At 41.8% G+C, this 23,702-nt stretch overlaps 1 long non-coding RNA gene across 1 annotated transcript in view; it reads left to right on the top strand.

Moving 5' to 3' along the window:
• LOC134358212 (uncharacterized) overlaps window positions 1-10,706 on the top strand; it is a 32,339-nt gene extending 21,633 nt beyond the window's left edge. Inside the window, exon 4 of the long non-coding RNA XR_010020829.1 lies at window positions 10,382-10,706. This is a non-coding gene — a long non-coding RNA (uncharacterized LOC134358212). The remainder of the gene's footprint in view (window positions 1-10,381) is intronic.
• Window positions 10,707-23,702: the final 12,996 nt, after the last annotated feature.

The raw sequence follows: 23,702 nt of genomic DNA, 5'->3' as shown, positions 1-23,702 counted from the left end.
AACATAAACATTCAAGCTGACACTCCAGCACAACACCAAAGGAGTGCTCTATAATTGGGTGCTTCTCATTGCCAAAGACCCAGGTTCAATCCTAAACTGCCTGTGTGGAGTTTGCACATTCTTCTAATGACTGCATGGTTTTCTTTCTGCTGCTCTGGTTTCCTTCAATATCCTACCAAACCTCAAAAACACGTGGGCTGGTAGGTTATTGGCCACTGTAAGTTACCTCCAGGTGAAAAGTGAGTGGCAGAACTTAGGAGAGAAGGTAGTGTGATGAGAATGTGGGAACAATATATAAAATGAGATTATTGCGAGATTTCTTCCCCTCAGGCTGAGTGAGAAGAAAACCAGAGGTCATAGTTTGGGGGTGAAAGGTGAAATATTTAAGGGGAATCCGAGGGGAAGCTTCTCCACTCAGATGGTGGCATGAGATGCCTGCGGAGGTAGTAGGCATGGGTTCAACTGTGACATTTAAAGGAAATGTGTATAGTTACATTGATGGGAGAGGTTTGAAGGAAAATAGTCTACGTGCAGGTAGATAGGACGAGGTAGAATATAAGGTTGGCATGGACTAGATGGGCCAAAGGGTACGTATCTGTGCTGTAGTACTACATGACTCTAATGTAAGTGAGTGGCCTATGGTTTGTTGGCCAAAGGGCCTGTTTCTAAGGTGTTTGTCTCTATGATTGTATTTCAGATAAGACCATTAGGCCAGGCCTCAGCTGCTGTTTCAGGAAGACTTAAAAGATCACATGGTGCCATTTTGAACTAGAGTTTCCCATGGTCTTCTGATTGCTATTGATCCTTGAATCAACAGCCCAGCAAAAAGCAACCCTAGAAATCTTTGGCCCAGAAGGAGGTCATACTTCCCACCACTGGCCAGAATTGGGCATTATGTACATTAGTCTCACTTTCCAACTATTGGTCCATGGCTTACAGCCCATCAAGGACTTTATGAGCATACAACTATCACTCTGGTACCCTCAAAGATCAGCCTCTGAAGCCACTATGTAGTCTGTTAGCTTAGCATCAGATACACCAGATTTATATCATGACATCAACCTGACCTTTTAAATTTGGTTCAGCTAACACACCGCTGAAGAAACTCAGCGGGTTGAGCAGGGCTTCTACCAAAAAATATCAACAGTTCCATCCCCCTATCATCCCCACAGAGGCTGAAGTTCCTCCAGCAGTTTGATGCTGCAAATTCCAGCATCAGCATTCACTTGTGTCTCCATCTTAAACTTGATTTCCTAATCCATAAACCACCTACTAATGCAATCATTGTTACTAAAGTTTCAGAACCCTAGTTAGATTTGATCTCACAATGCCAGAACATTAATTAACTACTGCACACTAACCCTGTAAATTAACTTCTAAGCTACCATAGCCAAATAATGGAGTTGTTTATGGGCCCATATTCTGTGCAAATTGGTTATTATGTTGAACATGTCTGCACTTGAGAAATCCTGAGGTTGCTTATGATGACTGAAGTGCTCTTTCCTGGGTACGCTAACAGTAAACTGCTAGGATTGAATTTGGATTCTTTCATGACCTTTAATCAAATGTTCCTGCTTGTTTTACCAGAATAGTAGATCACTTTCAGCCCCTCATGATGAGCACTCTTTTTAATTTTAGTGCAGTCCCTGCTCATTCCTCACAGATTGTCCTCATTCTATTTGTTACAACATTGGAAAGGCAAGGACATCCAGTTCCAAGAAGTAGATGCTGATTTATTTTAGAAGGCATGTTGATTGTTTCTACCCATTACACAAAGGTTCAATCATCTGTTTACAGTTGCTACTATTGTACTATTGAAGATCAGTGACAAATCTAGTAACCTGCGTCACCATGATCTCAGGGAAGACAACTGATGCTTTCCTTAACATGTTCTTGGTACTTTTTTTATTGAGAGGCAGGTGATTAGAAGAATGTTACACCAAAACATATGCGAGAAAGATTTAATAAGGGACATACTTGAAAGCAGTTCACAGAAGATTCACTAAGTTGACTTTGGGGTTGGAGGGATTATATTAAGAGGAACAACAGGGCAGGTTGGATTGATATTCATTGGAGTTAGTAGTTCTCAAGTGCTACATGACTTGTACTGTTCAGTTTGAAGCAAATAAGGTCTTGAGGGAGCTTGACAAGCTTAATGTTGAGAGGGTAGGTCATCCCCATCTAAGAGTGCGAACAGGAGGAATTTTCTACTCAGTGGTGTGAATGTTAGAGACTTTCTGCTGTAACTTCAGTTCAGTGAATGTGCTCAAGCTGAGATGGGTGAAATATTGGACCCAGGGGAAGTCAAGAGTTGTGACAAACAGGGAGGAGGGTGAAACCCGGGGCCAAGAGCAAATCAACCATGGTCATATTAGATGGCAGAGCATGGTCAAGGAGACTTTTTGACTACTCCTGCTCCAATCTCTTAAGTGTTTTAGATTTTTCTATTCCTCCTACTCTACCAAAATGTACTTATTTTTACTGTCTATGAAAGAGTAAGTTACCATCTTTGGCACATTGGTTAGTTGTAGGTCTTAGTTTGTGTGTAGATTTCCATTGATTCTATTGTATTTCTTTGTTGTACTGTGAATGCCTGCAAGAAAATTTCAGAGCAGTGTATTGTGACGTATATGTACTTTGATAATAAATACCTTTTGAACTTTGAAGATTAAGTATCATTCAAAAATTCACCAGTGGTGTTCTTCACCTTATGTTGACGATCTGTATTACATGGACTCAGAGAAGGCAACTAATGCCTTGTTTAATATTTGGTAGAGATTGTATTTTATTCATTCAGGCTTGAACAACATCATTCATTTTGTAAAAAGTGAATGCAGTCGATCAGTTTTTTTACTGGACTGCTAGTCATATTTCAGTATCAGAATCAGATTTATAAACACTGAAATATGTCGTGAAATTTATTGTTTTGTGGCAGCAGTACAATGCAAGACAAATATTACTAAATTACAATAATAACATGTAAAAAAATAACTAAATAGTAAAAGAAAAGAGACCAAATTAGTAAAGTAGTGGTCAATGTTCATGGACCATGTGAAAATCTGATAGCAGAGGGGAAGAAGTTGCTCTTAAAACATTAACTGTGCAACTTCAGGCTTCTGTACCTCCTCCCTGTTGGTTGTAATGAGAATAGTGTGTGTTCTGGATGAAAGGATCATAACGAATGCCCCCTTCTTGAGGCATCACCTTCTGAAGATGTCCTTGATGGTGTGGAGATTTGTGCCCATGAGGGAGTTGGCCGAGTCTACCACCCTCTGCAGCTATTCCTGACTATCCACAGGCTTGAGCCCAAATCTTATCCCGACAGCTGGGCAGTGTGTATTCAAGCAATAAATAAAGCTATAATTAATCCCAGCAACGGTACAATGGAGCCTCCAGAATGCTGTAAAAACCAGCCTGTTCACTGACATGCCTCAGGAAAGGAAATCTGCCATCCTAACCCAGATCGGCCAATACATGAATAGGATTATTGTTGTCACATCTATCAAGGTACAGTGCAAAACCTTGTTTAGCATGCCATCCATCACATCAGTGCATTGAGGTAGAACAAGGGAAAGCAATAAGAGAATGCAGAATAACACGTACGGTTGCTGAGAAAGTACAGTGCAGGCATCCTTCTGGCAGTGTGCTTAGTCACAGCGTCCTCTCCCCGATTCAACAACTAGTGCAAATGGGGGTCTTAAATTTTATTCTTGTGATTGCAAGACCCTGTTGGACATTGGTAATACAAAATACTGCAAGTCTGGAGTATTGGTTCACTGCTGAGACGTGCGCCAGGGGAGCCGCGTGGCTTGGTTGTGCGAACAAGGGGCTCATGCCTTGGATTTGCTGCTCTAGCCCCTCAGGGGAGGAAACACTGGTGGCAATATGGATTCCATACTGGGTTGGGGTTCGGCCCTGACAGTGTTGCTCTCTGTTGTTCTCTCCCTGGAAGACAAGCTGGGCTGTGTTCATCTGCACCATACCCAGCGCGAAATGAGGAACTGCTGCGTGCTTTTTCTCGCAAAAGCATGGCACTGCGACAAATCCCAATCATCGGACCATGCCAAGCAGTGACATGTGCTTTTGTAACTGTATGTGCTGTGTACTGTGTTTTACCCCAGAGGAGCGCTATTTCATTTAGTTGTAACATTTGTATGGTTGAATGACAATTAAACTTGAACTTCAATTTGAACAATAAGGTGCAAGGCCATCATGAGGTAGATTGTGAGTCTTGTCTTCTTGTATAAGATTTCCGTTCAGTAGTCAGAAGTTGGTGGCACATGCTTCTGGGCTTTTGTATCTTTGAGTCGATAAGATGGGAGAAAAGAGGATATCCAAAGTGGGTGAGGTCTTTGACTATATTAGCTGCTTTACGAGGCAGCAAGAAATGCAAAGAGAGAGAGAGAAGAGAGAAAAAAAAATTTGGCCCATCAAGTCCACACACCTAGGCCACGAAATGGGTCATGTGTGTTAACAACCAACACAATCTAAGGATGTGCTGAGGACAGTCTGCAAGTGTCACCATGCATTCCAGTGCCAATACAGCATGCCCACAATGCTCGGCAGAACAACACAAGCAACAACAACAACAAGACAAGCCCCCTTTCCACCCACCCACATACATACACAGACTGGCCTCCGACCCTCAGGAGGCTGCCTCTGGCTCTCCAAGCACTAATCCTTGGTCCTGGACTCTCAAACTCGCAGACATCAAGCCTCGAGCCTCTAGTTCTTGGCCCAGACTTGGAGATCTCAGACTTCCGGACACGCTAACCTAGGGTCTTCGACCTTTGGGTGTTTCAGCCTTGACCTCCAGTCCTGTCGTCCTCTGTCTTCAACCTTCAGCCTTTGACCTTTGGACTTACCGTCAAGTCAGGTGTTTGTAACCTGGGCATGACCTGCACTCACTCATTATATTGTCAGGTCTACGTATTTGTTATGTCATCAGATTCAAGATGGTGTTGGAGTGTGGTGACTTGTTGCAAGATGCTCTCTGCAGAAGTACTCATTACATTTATCAGAATCATTGCCTCAGTACATTGGTGTGATAAAGTGATCTGTACGAATCACATGAAGTGCGAAGTTTTAACTTAATGTGACAATAATAATCCAATTTAGCAATTTGCATTCTATATTTAAAGCACCAGTGCTATTGGTGTAGCCCTTTTGAACAACAAACACTTCTTGTTTTTTTTCAAAAATAAACTTTATTCACGAGAAGTACAAATCAGAAGCACGAAAGATTCTAAAGATGCTGGAAATCCAGAGTTACACATGCAAAATGCTGGCGGAACTCAGCAGGTCAGACAACGTTTATGGAAAGTAATGAACAGTTGACCTTCATCAGGACCATCAAAATATTAAATATTTTTGCTGTACATTAACAGAGTTAACATGTCTATATATCTCTAGTGTTAGCACATTTTCAGTACCTGGCTTCATTGTCACTCAGGCAGGCCTCTTTGACGACACGCACTTTCAGTGCCTGAGTGGCCTTTCTCACAGGGCGTACACACTTAGAGTGTTTTTTTACCTCAACATAAACTTTGCGCATAAAAAATATGTCGAAGAAATACCAATAAATGTACATAACTCTCATTACAGTCGTAGTATCATTCAGTCTATACATTCATTATGTTATCTGTTCTATACAGATCCTCCCCAGGCTACAGCAGGGTTCTTGTCAACTGTTCAAGATTCAGAGATTCAAGATTCAATAAACTTTATTGTCATTCTAACCGTACACAGCTCTGCAGGGCAGAATGAGACAGCGTTTCCCAGGAGCAGTGCAATCATAACATAACAAACGCAACACTAAATAATAAACATAGCAATAAATAGTAAAACACAACAGCCACATGTCAGTTAAAATCAAGTTATAAGTGTCCAAAGCAGAGTCAGGTAGAGCAGCTATTTAGCAGTCTGACTGCCTGTGGGAGAAAGCTGTTTAATAGCCTTGTGGTTTTAGCTTTGATGCTCTTGTAACGTTTGCCTAATGGCCAGAAGAACAAATAGCTCATGGAGAGGGTGTGAGGGGTCTTTAATGATGTACCGTGTCTTCTGAAGGCATCGACTCTGAAAGACCCAGAACAGTTTGCAGGTCAGAAATGCGGCCACGAATGTGGCAGAACCTGACTGCAGCCCCTCAGCTATCTGGCCAGTTTTCCAAACTCTCATTCGTATCAATGCTTTGTATGTACGTTGGGTGTTTGTGAGCTTGGAATGAGCTGTACTTTGTAGTGCGAATGTGCCGTATACTGAGTGCCAATTGATATCGGAATTGGTTTATTATTCTCCCATGTACCAAGATACAGAGAAGAGCTTGTCTTGCATATTGTTCAGACAGATCAAATCATCACTCAGTGAATTGAGGTAGAACAGGGTAAAACAATAATAGAATGCAGAATAAAGTGCAACAGCTACAGAGGCAGTGCAGTGCAGGGAAACAGTAAGGTGGGAATTACGAGGTATGTTTGGAGAAAAAAATGGATTGGGGTAGGATTGGTGTAAATGGGTGGCTGATTCTCAGTGCAGGCTCAATGGACTGTAGGGCCTGTTCTGTGCTGTATCTGTTTGTACTTAATCTACAATAATCAGAATTAGTGATTTGATGAAAATCGTTTTAATTGAAAAAAGATATAGTATTTCCCTGCTGTATATGATGAATAAACTTTTCTCGGGCAGTCATTCGGGTACAGATATCAATTTTAACTGACGTTTTGATGACAAACTCTGCCATCTTCATCAGGGATGATGCCTGGGGCATGTCCAGTCTGGTGTTATTTATACCACTGTCTTCCGTCCCTCCTGATTGGTTTGTCCTTATCCAATCAGGTTTCAATTATCCCACCTTGTGTACAATTGAATTCCAGTTGTTGGGACAGCGGAAACCTGATTGGATGAGAACTAACCATCAGGAGGGATGGATGATGGGGTATAAATACCCACGCCCAGGCATCATCCCTGATGAAGGTGGCAGAGTTCGTTAGCAAAACATTGGTTAAAATTGATACCTGTACCAGATGGTCACATGTACTGAGATACAGTGAAATACCTGTCTTGTGTACTCTTCATAAAGATCAATTCATTGAGGTACAACAAGGTAAATAATAACAATGTAGAATAAAGTGTGACAGTTACAGCGAAAGTGCAATGCAAGGCAACAATAAGGAGCAAGATCATTATGGACACTCTGTGAGGCCGGTTCATCTCCCTGCGCAGGCTTCCACGTGGAAAGGGCCATCCTAGGCCTCACTGGTCGATGCGCAGCCTGGATGTGCCAATTGGCAGCATTCCCTTATGGGCATCTCGCTGTGCTGGGAGACCAACAAGCTCAGTGGCTTTCACCAGATTCATAATCGTATAAGATGTAGATAAGATGAAGAGAGGCTTTGTTTGAGAGGACAGCCAGCACCTTTTTCCCAGGGCAGCATTGGCTAACATTCGAGGATATCCCTTTAAGGTGAGTGGAGGAAAGTTTAGGGAGATGCTTGAGGTATGTTCCTTATACAGAATGTGGTGAGTGTGTGAAATGCACTGCCAGTGTTGGTAGACATTTCTACTGATTGAAATTTTATGCTAATACATTTTGAAAAGTTTTATAACCAGATAGGGGGTGCTAAAAACAAGAAGACATAGGCTTAAGTTCAGAAGTGAGAGTTTTAAAAGGGGCACAGGGGCAACTTCTTCATGCAAGTGGTGGTGGATATTCAGAATAAGATGCCAGAAATAGTGGTTCATGGGGGCAGATTAGCAACACTTAAGAGACAATGAGACAAGTATATGAACAGGAAGGTTTAAAGAGCTATGGGCCAAATGCAAGTAAATGGGACTAGTCTGCTGGCAACACAGTCTGCATGGCCAAGTTGGCCTGAAGAACCTGCTTCCATGCTGTGTGATTCTATGACTTCTTGGAATACTATTAGAAGGATGGCTATTTCAACACAGAAGAATATGCAGATGAGTTTCCAAATCTTTATCTGAAATAGGAAAATCTTTAAGGTTTTATTTGTGGATGCTATTAACATTCTCAGTCTATTGGATGACATGGAGAGTTGCTTCAAGTGCTTTTAGGTGGAAAAGATGACTGCCCATTGAGAGAAGCACCTAGTGAGATTAATTTAAGGTTGCTCTAACTACAAGCCAGCACATACAGGACACAGTGACAGGGTGTTCTACAATGTTCATTTTACATTTTTGTCAGCAGTAGCCAAGCAAAGCCATTTTGATTACCAGCCCCTCAAGTCAAGATAAAGCATCTGCCACAACCACCCTTTCTAATGCAACAAAAGGCGTCATCACTGTTGGAATCAATTGTAGGTGTTTGTTTTCTGTGGGGCTGCAACTAGGGAAAAACAAGACCAGGTTCATGCATACAAATTACAGACGTGGAATGGCCTTTTTTTATTATTTAGCCAAGCAAACAAGTCAACTACAGTCTCTGCGTCAAAGTCCACTGACCCTTCACCTTAAGAATAGGCTGACAAACAGATGGTTCTACAAAAATACAGCTTGTTTAACAGAACAAATATTTGGGGACAAGGATGTAAAAATAGAAGCAAGCTGTCAGCATTCTGACTGGTTACATCACCTCCTGGTATGGAGGCTCCTCTGCACAGAATCAGAAGAGGCTGCAGAGGGCTGCAGACTCAGCCAGTTCCATCACCAGCACAACCCTCCCCACCATAAAAGATACCTTCAGAAGTCAGTGCCTCGAGAGGTAGCATTCATCTCTAGGGACCCTCACCATCCAGGACATACACTCTTCTCATCGCTGCCATTGGGGAGAAGGTACATGAACCAGAAGACACAAAATCAACATTTTAGAAACAGCTTCTTCCCTTCCATCAGATTTCTGAATGGTCCATGAACACTACCTCATTATTCCTCTTTTCTACTCTTTATTTATATACTTGTTTGTTTATTTAAATATTTGTTTCTTTGTGTCTTATAATAATTTTTATGTTTTACACTGTACTACTCCTGCAAAGCAACAAATTTCCAATCCTACAATTGATTCCAACAGTGATGACGCCTTTTGTTGCATTAGAAAGGGTGGTTGTGGCAGATGCTTTATCTTGACTTGAGGGGCTGGTAATGGAAATGGCCTTCCTTGGCTACTGCTGACAAAATCTGTGGAGATGGACACAATAAGCTAGGCTGATGCCTTGGTGGAGTCCTGAAGCAGTTAGTCATTGTCGGGTGAGAACATTCCCAGCTGGAACATTAAACCAAGATCCTATCTCAGATAAATTTGGAGAGTGGGAGAGTTAGTCCCATAACTTATCCCACATTCAATATGTCAAGGAGCAGCAGAACGAACGTAACATATTGTAGATACTGGAAATCTAAAGTAAAACCAGAAACTGCTGGTCATACTCAACGGATCAATCAGTATCGGTAGATAGAGGAACAGGTCTAACATTTTTGTTGATGGTTCTGAAGGAAGGTCATTGAGGTAAAAAATTAGATTTGCTCTCAACATTTCTTGGTTTATAAATTTTCTATTTGTTTTCATTTTATTGTTGGTGGGCACTTGCTTTGCACAAATTGATTACGCCTAATTATAGTTTATAGGCATCCGTTAGTCTCATGAGACCATAGATTTGCACCTTGGAAGGTTTCCAGGGTGCAGGCCTGGGCAAGGTTGTATGGAAGATCAGCAGTTGCCCATGTTGCAAGCCTCCCCTCTCCAGGCCACCAATGTTACCCAAGGGAAGGGCACTAGGGCCGATACAGCTTGGCACCGGTGTTGTTGCAGAGTAATGTGTGGTTAAGTGCCTTGCTCAAGGACAAAACACGCTGCCTCAGCTGAGGCTCGAACTAGTGACCTTCAGATCACTAGACTGATGCCTTAACCACTTGGCCACGCGCCAACACTAATGTGTAGTCTAAATCTAATGCTTCTGTTCATGTTTTGTCTTAATAGTTTCTAAAGCATTTTAGGGAGTTTGAGAAGGCATGTAAAACACTAAATAAATAATTAAGACTTTTTAAATATAATTAACAATTCAGAACCTCACGTTGTTGGTGGGGAAGCCAATTTCAGATTATGTTTTGATTACAGAAACTCTTTAAGATTCAGTGATAATGCACCTTCTGTCTCTGGAGTCTCTGGATTTTCAGGGTAAGCAGATTGTTTCACTGAGAAGTCATGAGCAGAAAAATAAAATCATTTCAGATACCACCAACTGGAAATAAAGAAGATAACGTTGAAAGACAGAGAAAGGTAAGAGGAAAAGAGTGAGAGAAGATGGGCCAGATTGTGCTAGGCCTGGCCCACAACATGTTATCTATCTGTGTGATCCCCACCAACTGTATTACTAATATTTACAGCCCCATTTAATCTATTCAACTCTATATCTTACCATTGTGGCTGTAGGTCCATCTCGACCCTGACTGCTATTGATAGCTCAGTCCTAGATTGATGAAAGAAGGAAACAGAAAGAGAGCAAGCAAGAAAGAAGGAAAATAAATGAAAGTGAGAGAGAGAAAAATAAAGACAGACGCAATGGATGGAAGAAAAAAGGAAGAGCATTTTTTAAAAATCAAAATACATTAACCTGATGAAAATTAATCGGATACAAATTTAAAGGAACATGCAGGAAAATGCTATGTTTCGAATGAACGTTGACAAGCTCATTCAAATGAAACATGTTCCCAGCTCTGTTACCATCCGTCACTTGGAATGGTCCAATGGCTAAGCAAGAAACCAGCTTCCAGGGACTTTATCCAGATTCTTTGTTCCAATCCATAGAACAAGAGGTTGAAGATGAACTAACCAACAGACAGATGGCGGTTTGATTGGGACCAATGTCATGGGTCAATTGAAGAGTATTTATACCTATCCATTCGGACTCTACATTAGATGGTTATAGAGTCATAGAATTATACAACATTGAGATAGGCACATTGGCCAGGAGACCTCCGTTGACTGTCAAACACCTATTAACACTAATCCAATTTTATTCTCTCAGTCCCATTAACTACTCCTCACACTGCCTCATTCCACTACTTGCTTGCAATTGGGACAATTTGCAATGATTGATTAACCTACCAACCTACACAACTTTGGGATGTAGGACAAATCAAGAGCACACAGAGGAAACTTACGCAGTCACAAGGTTCCCTCCATCTAAAGCCCCCTCGATAAAATGATCATTGGGATCATCCTAAGTAGATTCTATCTATCAGGGTCATTCAGTAAGATCATAATTGATATTTTACTTTAATGCACGGGTTCCCAACCTTTTTCATGCCATGGACCCTTACCATTATCAAAGGGGTCCACGTACCCCAGGTTGGGAACCCCTGCTTTACTACTACCTTCCTGCACTAACACAAACATCCATTAATTTCCTAAATGTCTAAGTAGGGCTTTAGTGTGGCACGGTAGTATAGCTGTTAGTGTAATCAATTTTCAGTGCCAGTGATGAATGATCAGGGTTCAATTCCCACCAATGTCTGTAAGGAGATTGTACATTTAACCTGTGAACACGTGGATTTCCTCTGGACATTCCAAAGGCGTATAGGTTAATAGGTTAATCGGTCACGTGGGTGTAATTGTATGCTGTGGGCTCACTGGGTCAGAAGGGTTTGTTACCATGCTGCATTAGGGTGCCATGGTAATGCAGCAGTTAGTGTGACCCTATTACAGCTCAAGGCCTCGGAGTTCAGAGCTCAGTTCTAACACCATCTGTAAGGAGTTTATATATTCTTTTGGGTTTTTGCATGGGTTTCTTCTGGGTGCTCTGATTTTCTTTCACAGTCCTAAGATGTACCAGTTACTAAGTTAATTGGTCATTGTAAATTGTTCTGTGGTTAGTCTAGCATTAAATAGGTGGGTTGCTAAACAGTGTAGCTCTACGGCCAGAAGGGCTTTTCTGGTTATATATCTAAATATAAGAAAAGAAAACTTTTTAAAAATATGATTTTTATGCACTCAGTGGCCACTTTATTAGGGATCTCCTACACCTAATAAAGTGGCCACTGAGCATAAGTACTCAGTAACTGAGGTTTCACATCTTCTTGAGTGGATAATTCCTTAGAGTAAAAAAAATTCCTTCTCAGATGAACACGATCCTTCTGCTCCCAGTCCTGACTGGACAGCAACTTATTCTGAGTGTGATCCCTGGTTTTGGATATCCAAGCCAAGGGAAATATCATTGCTGCATCCACCCTGTCAGGCCCCTGAAGAATCTTGTTTGTTTCAAGTTTAGAATAACAGATCATGTTGTTCTAAACCACAGAGAAGAGTCTTAGTCTTCTTACCCTCTTTTTATTGAACAACTGCAGGTAAGTATTCAATGGACTGAACTTCCCAGTAAATGAAAATATTTAGAAATCTAAGGATTAAGAATCTAAAGATCTAAAGATATTGTGCTTGTTCCCAACTTTTCGGCAACACAAGGCAATAAATGCAGCAGGTCAGGCTGCATCTATGGAAAGGAAGAAACAGCTGATGTTTCAGGCCAAGACCCTTCATCAGGACCTAACCACCCACATAACTTTGGGTTGTAGGACAAAATAAAACTCCATCATGGACAGTCCCAAGCCTGCCTGTGAAAGGAGGGTTGAGGATGGGGCTAGCTATCCCATCCTGTGAAATTCTAGTTTTACAGAAACACTAACAGAAGCTCCAAAGAGCTCATCCCTGGTTTTCTGATATGAGAGTGGAAAACATCAAGTTCCTTGGGGTGCAGATCTCGGACAATCTCACCTAGTCCAGGAACACCACTGGGATTGTGAAACGGGCCCAGCAGAGATTGCACTTTCTGAGGAAGCTTAAACAAGCATCACTCCCCACTAACATCTTAACTACATTCTACAGAGGCGTGGTTGAGAGTGTGCTGACCTTTTGCATCACAACCTGGTACTCCAGCTGCAGTGCTGTCGACAAAAAAGCCTTGCAGAGGGTGGTTAGGGGAGCAGAGAAGGTTATTGGGGTCTCCCTACCTTCTGTCCAAGACCTCTTTCAGAGTCGATGCCTCCAGAAGACATGGTACATCATTAAAGACCCCTCACACCCTCTCCATGAACTGTTTGTTCTTCTGCCATCAGGCAAACGTTACAGGAGCATCAAAACTAAAACCACAAGGCTACTAAACAGCTTCCTCCCACAGGCAGTCAGACTGCTAAATAGCTGCTCCACCTGACTCTGCTTTGGACACTTTTAACTTGCACTGGACACTTATAACTGATTTTAACTGACATGTGGCTGTTGTGTTTTACTATTTATTGTTATGTTTATTATTTAGTGTTGCGTTTGTTATGTTATGATTGCACTGCCCCTGAGAAATGCTGTCTCATTCTGCCCTGCAGAGCTGATGTATGGTTAGAATGACAGTAAAGTTTTTTGAATCTTTAAATCTTGAATCTACACCTAGGGATAATGAAAGACGATTCCAGGACGGAGCTGCTGTCAGCGGCCTATGTCCCAGTGGGGGTGATGGGCTGAAGAAGAAAATAGATGCTGCTTGAAAGGCTGAATTCTTCCAGCATCTTGTATGTGTTACTCTAGATTTCCAGCATCTGCAGAATCCCTTGTGTTTACAGCCAAAGAAATTCTTTCAGATAGCTACTAGTTTGAGCAGAGCAAGCTTCCACAAACAGTAGTGTGATAACTACCAAACAATCTGTTTCTACCACTTAAAATTTAGGAATACTGTAAATATTAATAAAGGCATCTGGAGAATTCCTTTACCCTTCTTCGAAACAGTGCTCATAATCATTATTTATGTCAACTAAGGAGGCTGGACGGATCCTCAGTTTAATTCTTCTGCCTAAGGATATTTTAGTTAGTAGAAACACCTGAGAAAATCATATATTATGCTGAAGATAGAGAAAAAAAATCACTGGGGAGGCAGAAAGTAAAGAATCAGAATCTGTTATCACTGACATACACTCACTGGCCACTTTATTAGGTACACTGTACCCCAGCTCGTTAATGCAAATATTTAATCAGCCAATCATGTAGCAGCAACTCTAGGCATAATGTACCTCATGTGGTCAAGAGATTAAGTCGTTGTTCAGACCACATGTAGTCAAGAGATTAAGTCATTGTTCAGACCAAACATCAGAATGGGGAAGAAATGTGATCTAAGTGACTTTGACTGTGGAATTTAAAAATGCAGACACGAGGAAATCTGCAGATGCTGGAAATTCAAGCAACACACACAAAAAATGCTGCAGGCAGCATCTATAGGAAGAGGTACAGTCGACGTTTCAGGCCGGGACCATTCGTCAGGACTAAGTGAAAGAAGAGATAGTAAGAGATTTGAAAGTGGGAGGGGGAGGGGGAGATCTGAAATGATAGGAGAAGACAGGTGGGGAGGGGTGGATCTAAGAGCTGGAAAGTTGATTGGCAAAAGGGATACCAGGCTGGAAGAAGGGAGAAGATCATGGGACAGGAAGCCTGGGGAGAAAGAGAAAGGGGGAGGGGAGCCCGGTGGGTGGAGAGCAGGCAAGGAGTTATAGTGAGAGGGACAGAGGGAGAGAAAAAAAGGGGGAAAATTTAAAAAAAAATTAAAAAATATTAAATAAACAAATAAGGGATAGGGTGTGAAGGGGAGGAGGGGCATTAACGGAAGTTAGAGAAGTCAATGTTCATGCCATCAGATTGGAGGCTACCCAGACGGAATATAAGGTGTTGTTCCTCCAACCTGAGTGTGGCTTCATCTTGACAGTAGAGGAGGCCATGGACAGACATATCAGAATGGGAATGGGATGTGGAATTAAAATGTGTGGCCACTGGGAGATCTAGCTTTCTCTGGCAGACAGAGCATAGGTGTTCAGCGAAACGGTCTCCCAACCTGCGTCGGGTCTGTGGGCTTGACTGTGGAATGATTGTTGGTGCCAGACAAGGTGATTTGAGTATCTCAGAAACTGCTGATCTCCTGTAATTTTCAGAGAATTTAAGAGACTGGTGCAAAAAGAAACACATCCAGTGGCTGAGTGGCAGTTCTGTGAGCAAAAGCACGTTGTTAATGGAAGAGATCAGAGGAGAATCTTAGACTGGTTCGAGCTCTCAGGAAGCTGACGGTAACACAAATGGCCACATCTCACAACAGTGGTGTGCAGAAGAGCAACTCTGAATGCACAACACATCGAACCTTAATGTGGACAAACTACTGCAGCAGAAGTATAGAATGTACATTGAGTGGCCAATTTATTAGGTTTAGGCAGTACCTAATAAAGTGGCCACTGATTGTATGTCATGAAACTTGTCATTTTTGCACCAGCATTCATTCTTTAATATATAAAATACTTTAAATCTGTGTGCAGTGCCTCCATGCACCTTTAACACGAAACAGACCTATGTAAACATTTCACGGTACAATTCCGCCCCCTGCCGATTGTAACACATTACACCAACTTTTATTTATTTCTTCAAAACAAAAGTGAATGTCTGGTTGTTGGTTCAAATACTGCACTATCCCCAGTTCAGCAGAAAACCTAATCTAAAGTCTACACACTAATGAAAAAATTGCACACCAGTTAAATCAATAGAAAATTCTTAAAAGGTAAATCAAGTAAGTACCCTCGGTGGCCACTTTATTAGGTACCTCCTGAATGTGAGTGTGTATTCATGGTCTTCTGCTACTCTAGTTCATCCACTTTCAGGTTCGACATGTTGTGCATTCAGAGATGCTCTTCTGAACACCATTGTTATAATGTGTGGTTATTTGAGTTATGGTCAAATTCCTGTCAGCTTGAACCAATCTAGCCATTTTCCCCTGACCTCTCTCATTAACATGCTGTTTTTGCCCACTGATCTGCCACTGACTGAATGTTTTTGCACACCATTCTCTGTAAACTCTAGAGACTGCTGTGCATGAAAATCCCAGAATATTAGCAGTTTCTGTGATATTCAAACCACCCCATCTGGCACCAACATTCATTCATTGGTCAAAGTCATTTAGGTCACATTTCTTCCCCATTCTGGTGTTTGGTCTGAACAACAATGTAACCTATTGTCTATATCTGCATGTTTTTATGTATTGAGTTACTGCCATGTGGTTGGTTGATTTGTATTCATGAGCAGGTGTAAAGATGTACTTGATAAGGTGGGCTCCGAGTGTATGATATTTAAAGAATTTATTTTGGTCTACTGTCTAGAAGATTAAAAGGGACTATTGGTATTGGATATTGTTGATGGAAGATGAAATCCTTTTCATAATAACACCTTTAAACGATTTCAGTGGTCACAGATGTTCACTCATGTTGTTGAAATCGCTTCACTGATAGCCATGCTTTTAGTTCCAAATCATTAAACCTGGAATTCCCTCCCTTAATGTTCTTTCTCCCTACAGCAAAGCCTTCCAGTAAAACCAACCTGTTCTGGTCATCTAAATATGACCTGGAGTCAGTTATAGAATACAGAACAGTGTGCCATGATAAATCTAACCATTTCTCCTACATAGCCCATAACTCTTCTTTTTTTCCTTTTATCCAGGTGCTTAAGAGTCTCTTTAATGCCCCTAATGTATCTGCTTCTACCACCAACCCTGGTAGTACCTTCCAGGCTCTTACCACTCTCTGTTTAAAAAAAAAAGCTGCCTTTAACCTCTCACCTAAACTTTCCTCTATGCACCTAAAAGGATGTCCTCTGGTATGAGTCATTGCCTTCCTGGGGAAAAGACACTGGCTGTCCACTCTGTCTGTGATTCTTATAATCTTATGCTCCACTCTCCAGTCACCTCTCATACTTCATCACTACAAAGAAAAAAAGACATAGCTTGCTCAACCTATCATCATAAAACATATTCTCTTATTCAGGCAACATCCAGGTTCTGCACCATCTCTAATGCTCCTACAGCCTTCCTATAAGGATGTGACCAGAACTAAACACAATATACCAAATGTGAACTAACTAGAATTTTATAGAGCTGCAAATTTGTTCACATCTCTAGAACTCATTCCCCTAGAAATGAAGGCCAATACATCGTACACCTTCTTAAGCACCATATCAACTTGTGTGTGATGTTGTGACTGATTAAAACTGATAACACATAGAACCTGTAACTGTGAAATATAGAAGACTCTATTCACACGGAAAACCTTCAAGAGAGAAAGAGTCCAGGAGAATCCAAGAGAATCTCACTCTCCTGACACAGTTGTATACTTCTTCAACACAAAGATAACAATAAATGACTGTAAACACAAGTGATTCAGCAGATAGTGGAAATCCAGAGGAGCACATACAAAATGCTGGAGGAACTCAACAGGCCATGCAGTATCAATGGAGAGAATAAACAGTTGGCGTTTCAGGCTGAGACTCTTCATCAGGCCCGGAAAGGAAGGGGCAAGAAGCCAAAAAAGAAGGTGGGAGGAGAAGAAGGAGTATAGGTGAGAAGGTTGATAGGTGAAGATAGGTGGATGGGGGAGGGAGATGGAGAAGCTGGGAGGTGATAGATGGAAAAGATAAAGAGCTAATGAAGAAGAATTCTGATAGGAGATGAGACTGGACCATGGGAGGTGGAGCTCAGAAAGAGGTAATGAGCAGCTGAAGAGGAGGGGAGCTAAAATAGGGAATGGAAAAAGAGAGAAGGAGGAGAGGGGAAGAAATTACAGAGATCAAAGGAATCAATGTTCACTCCGTAAAGTTAGAGACTACCCTGACAGGATACGTGGCGTTGCTACTACAGCCTGAGAGTAGACTCATCATAGCAGTGGAGAAGGCCATGGACCGACATGTCCGAATGCGAATTGGGAGTGGAATTAGAATGGTTGGCCACCGGGAAATCCTGATTGTTACGGACACAGAACATGAGGGAGTCCTCCTCCAACCTGAGAGTCAGATATGATGTGCTGTGATGCCTTAAAGACGAACATTTTTTTTTCAGAAGAATTATTAAAAAATGGTGGGACAAAAGACTTGTTGCACAGATTTAAAACTTCAAATGAAGATAGCGGGGAGAATGTGATGGAAATAAAAGAATTTCCACAAGAATCCAGTACATTGCTTTTAGGGTGGTGGGAATAAGATTAATCAGTGCCTTCAAAAGCAATACAAAAGCAAAAAATGTATTTGGAGAGTGCTGCAGACAGAAAGCTGCTTAGTTGCACATATGGACTGGATTGTGTTCATCAACACATCTGGGGATCTGAATAAATACATCATGGTTCTCACAGACATTAAAGTGTGTCCGTACAAAATCATTCAGTCTTCCCCAACCATAAGCCCTGGATGAACCACAAGATCTGCAATTTGCAGAGGACAAGGTCAGAGGCATTCACATCTGGGGACCAAGAAAGTCACGAGGATCTCTGGTAAGCCTTCTCATGAGCAGAGTGGCAATTCTGGACTAAACCTGAATCAATGAAGGATGCTCAAAAGACGTGGCAGGAATTGACTGCCATCACCTCTTATAAACTAAAATCAGGTGACATAAGCAATAACAGGTATTCAGTTCCAAATAATCTCAATGCCTTCTATGCCCACTTTGATGGATGAACCATCACAAACTCCCACAGCCTCTGATTTTCCTGTGAGTTCAGTCTATGTCAGAGCAGCCTCCAGGAGGGTGAACCTACAAAAAGCATCTGGCCCAGACCCAGTACCTGGCCCAACACAAAAGACCTGTGCTGATTGACTGGCTGGAGTGTTCACTGAGACCTTTAACCTCTCACTTCAGCAGTCATGAGGACCCCACCTGCTTCAAGCAGACTTCACTTATTTGGTGCCTAAGAAGAAGATGGTAACCTGCCTCTGACTATCATCTAGTTGCTCTTAGATAATGATAAAGTGATAAGGTGCTTTGTGAGGTTTGTGATGAAACAGATTAACTCTTGCCTGAGAAGTGATTTGGATCTGCTACAACTTGCCTAACAGAGCAAAAGGTCCACAGCAGATGCCATTTCGTTAGCTCTACACTCAACCCTGAATCATCTGGTCAGCAAAGATACATCCATTAGGATGCTCTTTATTAACTACAGCTCAGCATTCAATACTATCATACCCTCAAAACTAATTAATAAGCTTAAAGACCTTGGCCTCAGTACCCCTTTTTGCAAATGGTTCCTCGATTTCCTCACTTGCAGGCACCAGTCAGTTTGGATTGGCAACAACCACTCCTCAATCTCTATCAGTACAGGTGCACCACAAGGCTTAGCCAACTTTTCTACTCACTTTGCAATTATGACTGTGTGGCTAAGAACAGCTCCAATGCCATATTTGTTTGCTGGTGATAGCGCTGTCATATGCTGAATCAAAGGTGGTGATGAATCAGCATATAGGAGGGAGATGGAAAATCTGGCTGAGTGGTGTCTCAACAACAACCTCTTACTCAATGTCAGCAATACCAAGGAGCTGATTATTGAATTCAGGAGGAGGAAAACGGAGGTCCATGAGACAGTCCACATCGAAGGATCAGAGGTGGAGAAGGTCAGCGGCTTTAAGTTCTTTGGTGTTATCTTTTTGGAGGACCTGCTCTGGGCCCAGCACATAAGTTCAATTATGAAGAATGCACAACAGCACCTCTCCTTCGGAGTTTGTGAAATTTGGCATGCAATCAAAAACTTTGACAACTCCTATAGATGTGTGGTGGAGGGTATATTGACTGGCTGCATCACAGCCTGGTATGGAAACACCAGTGCCCTAGAACAGAACATGATACAAATAGTCTTCCGATTAGGAAGTTGGGGATCCAGATGCAGATGGAAGTACAGAGACCCAGGTCCTAAGGCTTATTGATCAGGAATGTAGGAATGATGGTGTTAAATGCTGAACCAAAGTCAATGAACAGCATCCTGACGTAGGTGTTTGTATTGTCCAGGTGATCTAAGGCCATGTGAAGAGCCATTGAGACTGTGTCTGCTGTAGCCATATTGTGGCGATAGGCAAATGCAGAAGGTCCAGGTCCTTGCTGAGACCAAGTTTTTCTGGCTATAACCAACCCCTCAAAGCATTTTATCACCATAGATGTGAGTGCTACGGGACAATAGTCATTCCCCTCTGCCATCCAATTCCTAAATGAACAATGAACCCGCAAACACTAGCTCATTTTTATTATTTCTGTTTTTGCACAATTTTTAATTTAACTATTTAATAAGCACATCTATATACACTACTGAAATTGATGTACTTATTTATTTTTTCTATCTTATTTACTGCAATGTACTACTGCCGCTACGTTAACAAATTTCACAACATATGCCAATGATATTATACCTGATTCTGATTCAGATTCTGAGGTAGTGGATAAGGGCCAGTCCATCACCAGTACAGCCCTCCCTACCATTGAGCACATCTACATGAAGCATTGTCGCAGGAAAGTAGCATCCATCATCAGCCAAGCCATGATCCTTTCTCACTGCTGCCATTGGGAAGAAGGTACAGGGCCTCAGGACTCACAACTACAGGTTCAGAAACAGTTATTGCTATTTATTTATGTATATTTTTACTTTTTTTTATATTTGCATTTGCACAGTTTGTTGTTCATTGATTCTGTTTACAGTTACTGTTCTGTAGATTTGTCGAGTATGCCCGCAGAATAAAGAATCTCAGGGTTGTACGTGGTGACACGCGTCAGAATCAGAATCAGGTTTATTATCACCGGCATGTGATGTGAAATTTGTTAACTTAGCAGCAGCAGTTCAATATAATACATAATCTAGCAAAGAGAGAGTGAAAAAATAATAAATACAATAAAACATAATAATAAATAAACAAGTAAATCAATTACGTATATTGAATAGATTTTTTTTAAATGTGCAAAAACAGAAATACTGTACATTAAAAAGTGAGGTAGTGTCAAAAGCTTCAGTGTCCACTTAGGAATCGGATGGCAGAAGGGAAGAAGCTGTTTCTGAATTGCTAAGTGTGTGCCTTCAGGCTACTGTATCTCCTACCTGATGGTAACAGTGAGAAGTACTCAGATAATACATTTTACTTTGAATTTTGAACTTTGAGTGTTAAGTTATTATGCCTCAACCATCAGACTCTTGAACCAAAGCAGATAACTCCACTCAACTCACTTCCCCCATCACTGAAATATTCCACAACCGATGGACTCACGTTCAAAGGCTCTTCATCTCATGTTCTCAATATTTATTGCTTATTTATTTATTACTATTATTATTATTATTATTTATTTCTTTTTGTATTTGCACAGTTAGTAGTCTTTTGCACACTGTTTGAATACCCAAGATGGTGCAGTCTTTCATTGATTCTATTAGGGTTATTATTCTATTATGGATTTATGGAGCATGCCCACAATAAAATTAACCTCTGGGTTGTATATGGTGACATTTATGTACCTTGATAATAAATTTACTTTTAATGTTTGAACTTTCAACTTTGTGTGAAAAGTTTCCATTCATTGGTTTGAAATTATACCTCTGTATCTCTCTCCACAGATGCTGACTGACCTGATGTATATCTCACGCATTTTCTGTTTGCCTTTACCTTCAAAGCAAATTGGATAGACATTTGAGAGAGAGAGAGAGAGTAATTTGAACGGCCATGGGGTAAGAACAAGGGGTTGTGCTGTGTAGATAGGAAGAATTCACACAGAGTCCATGGTTTACCTTCAGAAATAAACCTTTGTTACAAGCTGACGTCAATAGGGGAGTCACTCATCCTCAAATAACTGCTCTTTGATCCAAATTTTTCTAAGTACAAATTACATTCAAGTTTGCATACTTTACCCAACCTTGAGATTCATCTCCTTACAGGCTACCACACAACAAAGAGACCCAATAAGATCCATTAAAAAAGAAGACTGTCAAATACCCACCATGCAAAAAAAGAATAAATCGTGCAAACACTAAAATGTAAGACAATAGACAATAGACAATAGGTGCAGGAGTAGGCCATTCGGCCCTTCAAGCCAGCACCGCCATTCACTGTGATCATGGCTGATCATCCACTATCAGTATCCAGTTCCTGCCTTATCCCCATAACCTTTGATTCCACTATCTTTAAGAGCACTATCCATCTCTTTCTTGGAAGCATCCAGAGACTTGGCCTCCACAGCCTTCTGGGGCAGAGCATTCCATATATTCACCGCTCTCTGGGTGAAAAAGTTTTTCCTCAACTCCGTTCTAAATGGCCTACCCCTAATTCTTAAACTGTGGCCTCTGGTTCTGGACTCACCCATCAGCGGGAACATGCTTCCTGCCTCCAGCATGTCCAATCCCTTAATAATCTTACATGTTTCAATAAGATCCCCTCTCAGCCTTCTAAATTCCAGAGTATACAAGCCCAGTACCTCCAATTATTCGACATATGACAGTCCCGCCATCCTGGGAATTAACCTTGCGAACCTACGCTGCACTCCCTCAATAGCAAGAATGTCCTTCCTCAAATTTGGAGACCAAAACTATGCACAATATTCCAGGTGTGGTCTCACCAGGGCCCTGTACAGCTGCAGGAGGACCTCTTTGCTCTTATACTCAATTCCCCTTGATATGAAGGCCAGCATGCCATTACCTTTCTTCACTGCCTGCTGTGCTTGCATGCTTACTTTCAGTGACTGATGTACAAGAACACCTAGATCTCGTTGTGCTTCCCCTTTTCCTAACTTGACTCCATTTAGATAATAATCTGCCTTCCCGTTCTTACCACCAAAGTGGATAACCTCACATTGATCCACATTAAACTGCATCTGCCATGCATCTGCCCACTCACCCAGCCTGTCCAAGTCACCCTGCATCCTCATAACATCCTCCTCACATTTCACACTGCCTCCCAGCTTTGTGTCATCAACAAATTTGCTAATGTTACTTTTAATTCCCTCATCTAAATCATTAATATATATTGTAAACAGCTGCGGTCCCAGCACTGAACCCTGCGGTACCCCACTGGTCACTGCCTGCCATTCCGAAAGGGACCCGTTAATTGCTACTCTTTGTTTTCTGTCAGTCAGCCAGTTTTCAATCCATGTCAGTACTCTGCTCCCGATACCATGTGCCCTAATTTTGCCCACTAATCTCCTATGTGGAACTTTATCAAAGGCTTTCTGAAAGTCCAGGTACACTACATCCACTGGCTCTCCCTTGTCCATTTTCATAGTTACATCCTCAAAAGATTCCAGAAGATTAGTCAAGCATGATTTCCCCTTCGTAAATCCATGCTGACTCGGACCAATCCTGTTACTACTATCCAGATGTGTTGTAAGCACATAACATTCAGAACTAACATTCACCAAAGTGAGTTTACAGCCACGAAGCCAGTCAGTGCCGATCTTGGAACCCATTATTTGCAGGCCGCAGACTCATTTCAGCACAGAGATGAGTAAACCTCACAGAACAACGAGCTGAACGAGCCCATCCATCCCCTCTGGCTCTGACGCCTTTACCTTTTCAATCTAGCCTGGTGCTGAAATCGGCCAAACCTCTGCTCGTTCCTCACTCTTTGATGCACTCTCAGGACTGGGTCCCACTGCTTTAATTCAACATGTACCTGACCTTTCCATTCTAGCCAGGTGCTTAAATCAGTCAAACGCCAGTTTGTTCCTCACTCTCAGGCATGGGCCCCACCTCCTTGACTCTGCTTTGCCTTTGATCCGCTGCTTCAAATTGGTTCCAGGTCCACTCCAGCAATGCTCATACACTGGTTCATACCTCGTTCTCGGGCTCGGGCTCTTTCTCCTCGCTTTGGCCCGTACAGGACATGCCACAACCGTCCTGCACCTTCGAAACTTCAGTTCATACCACAAAAATACTTGGCAGTTCAAAATCTCCAAAAGGGAATTTACAGG

Source organism: Mobula hypostoma, chromosome 18 (genome assembly GCF_963921235.1).
Source record: "Mobula hypostoma chromosome 18, sMobHyp1.1, whole genome shotgun sequence".
Classification (NCBI taxonomy): domain Eukaryota; kingdom Metazoa; phylum Chordata; class Chondrichthyes; order Myliobatiformes; family Myliobatidae; genus Mobula; species Mobula hypostoma.
The sequence above is the reverse complement of the archived record's forward strand: the minus strand, read 5'-3'. Positions and strand labels throughout refer to the sequence as shown.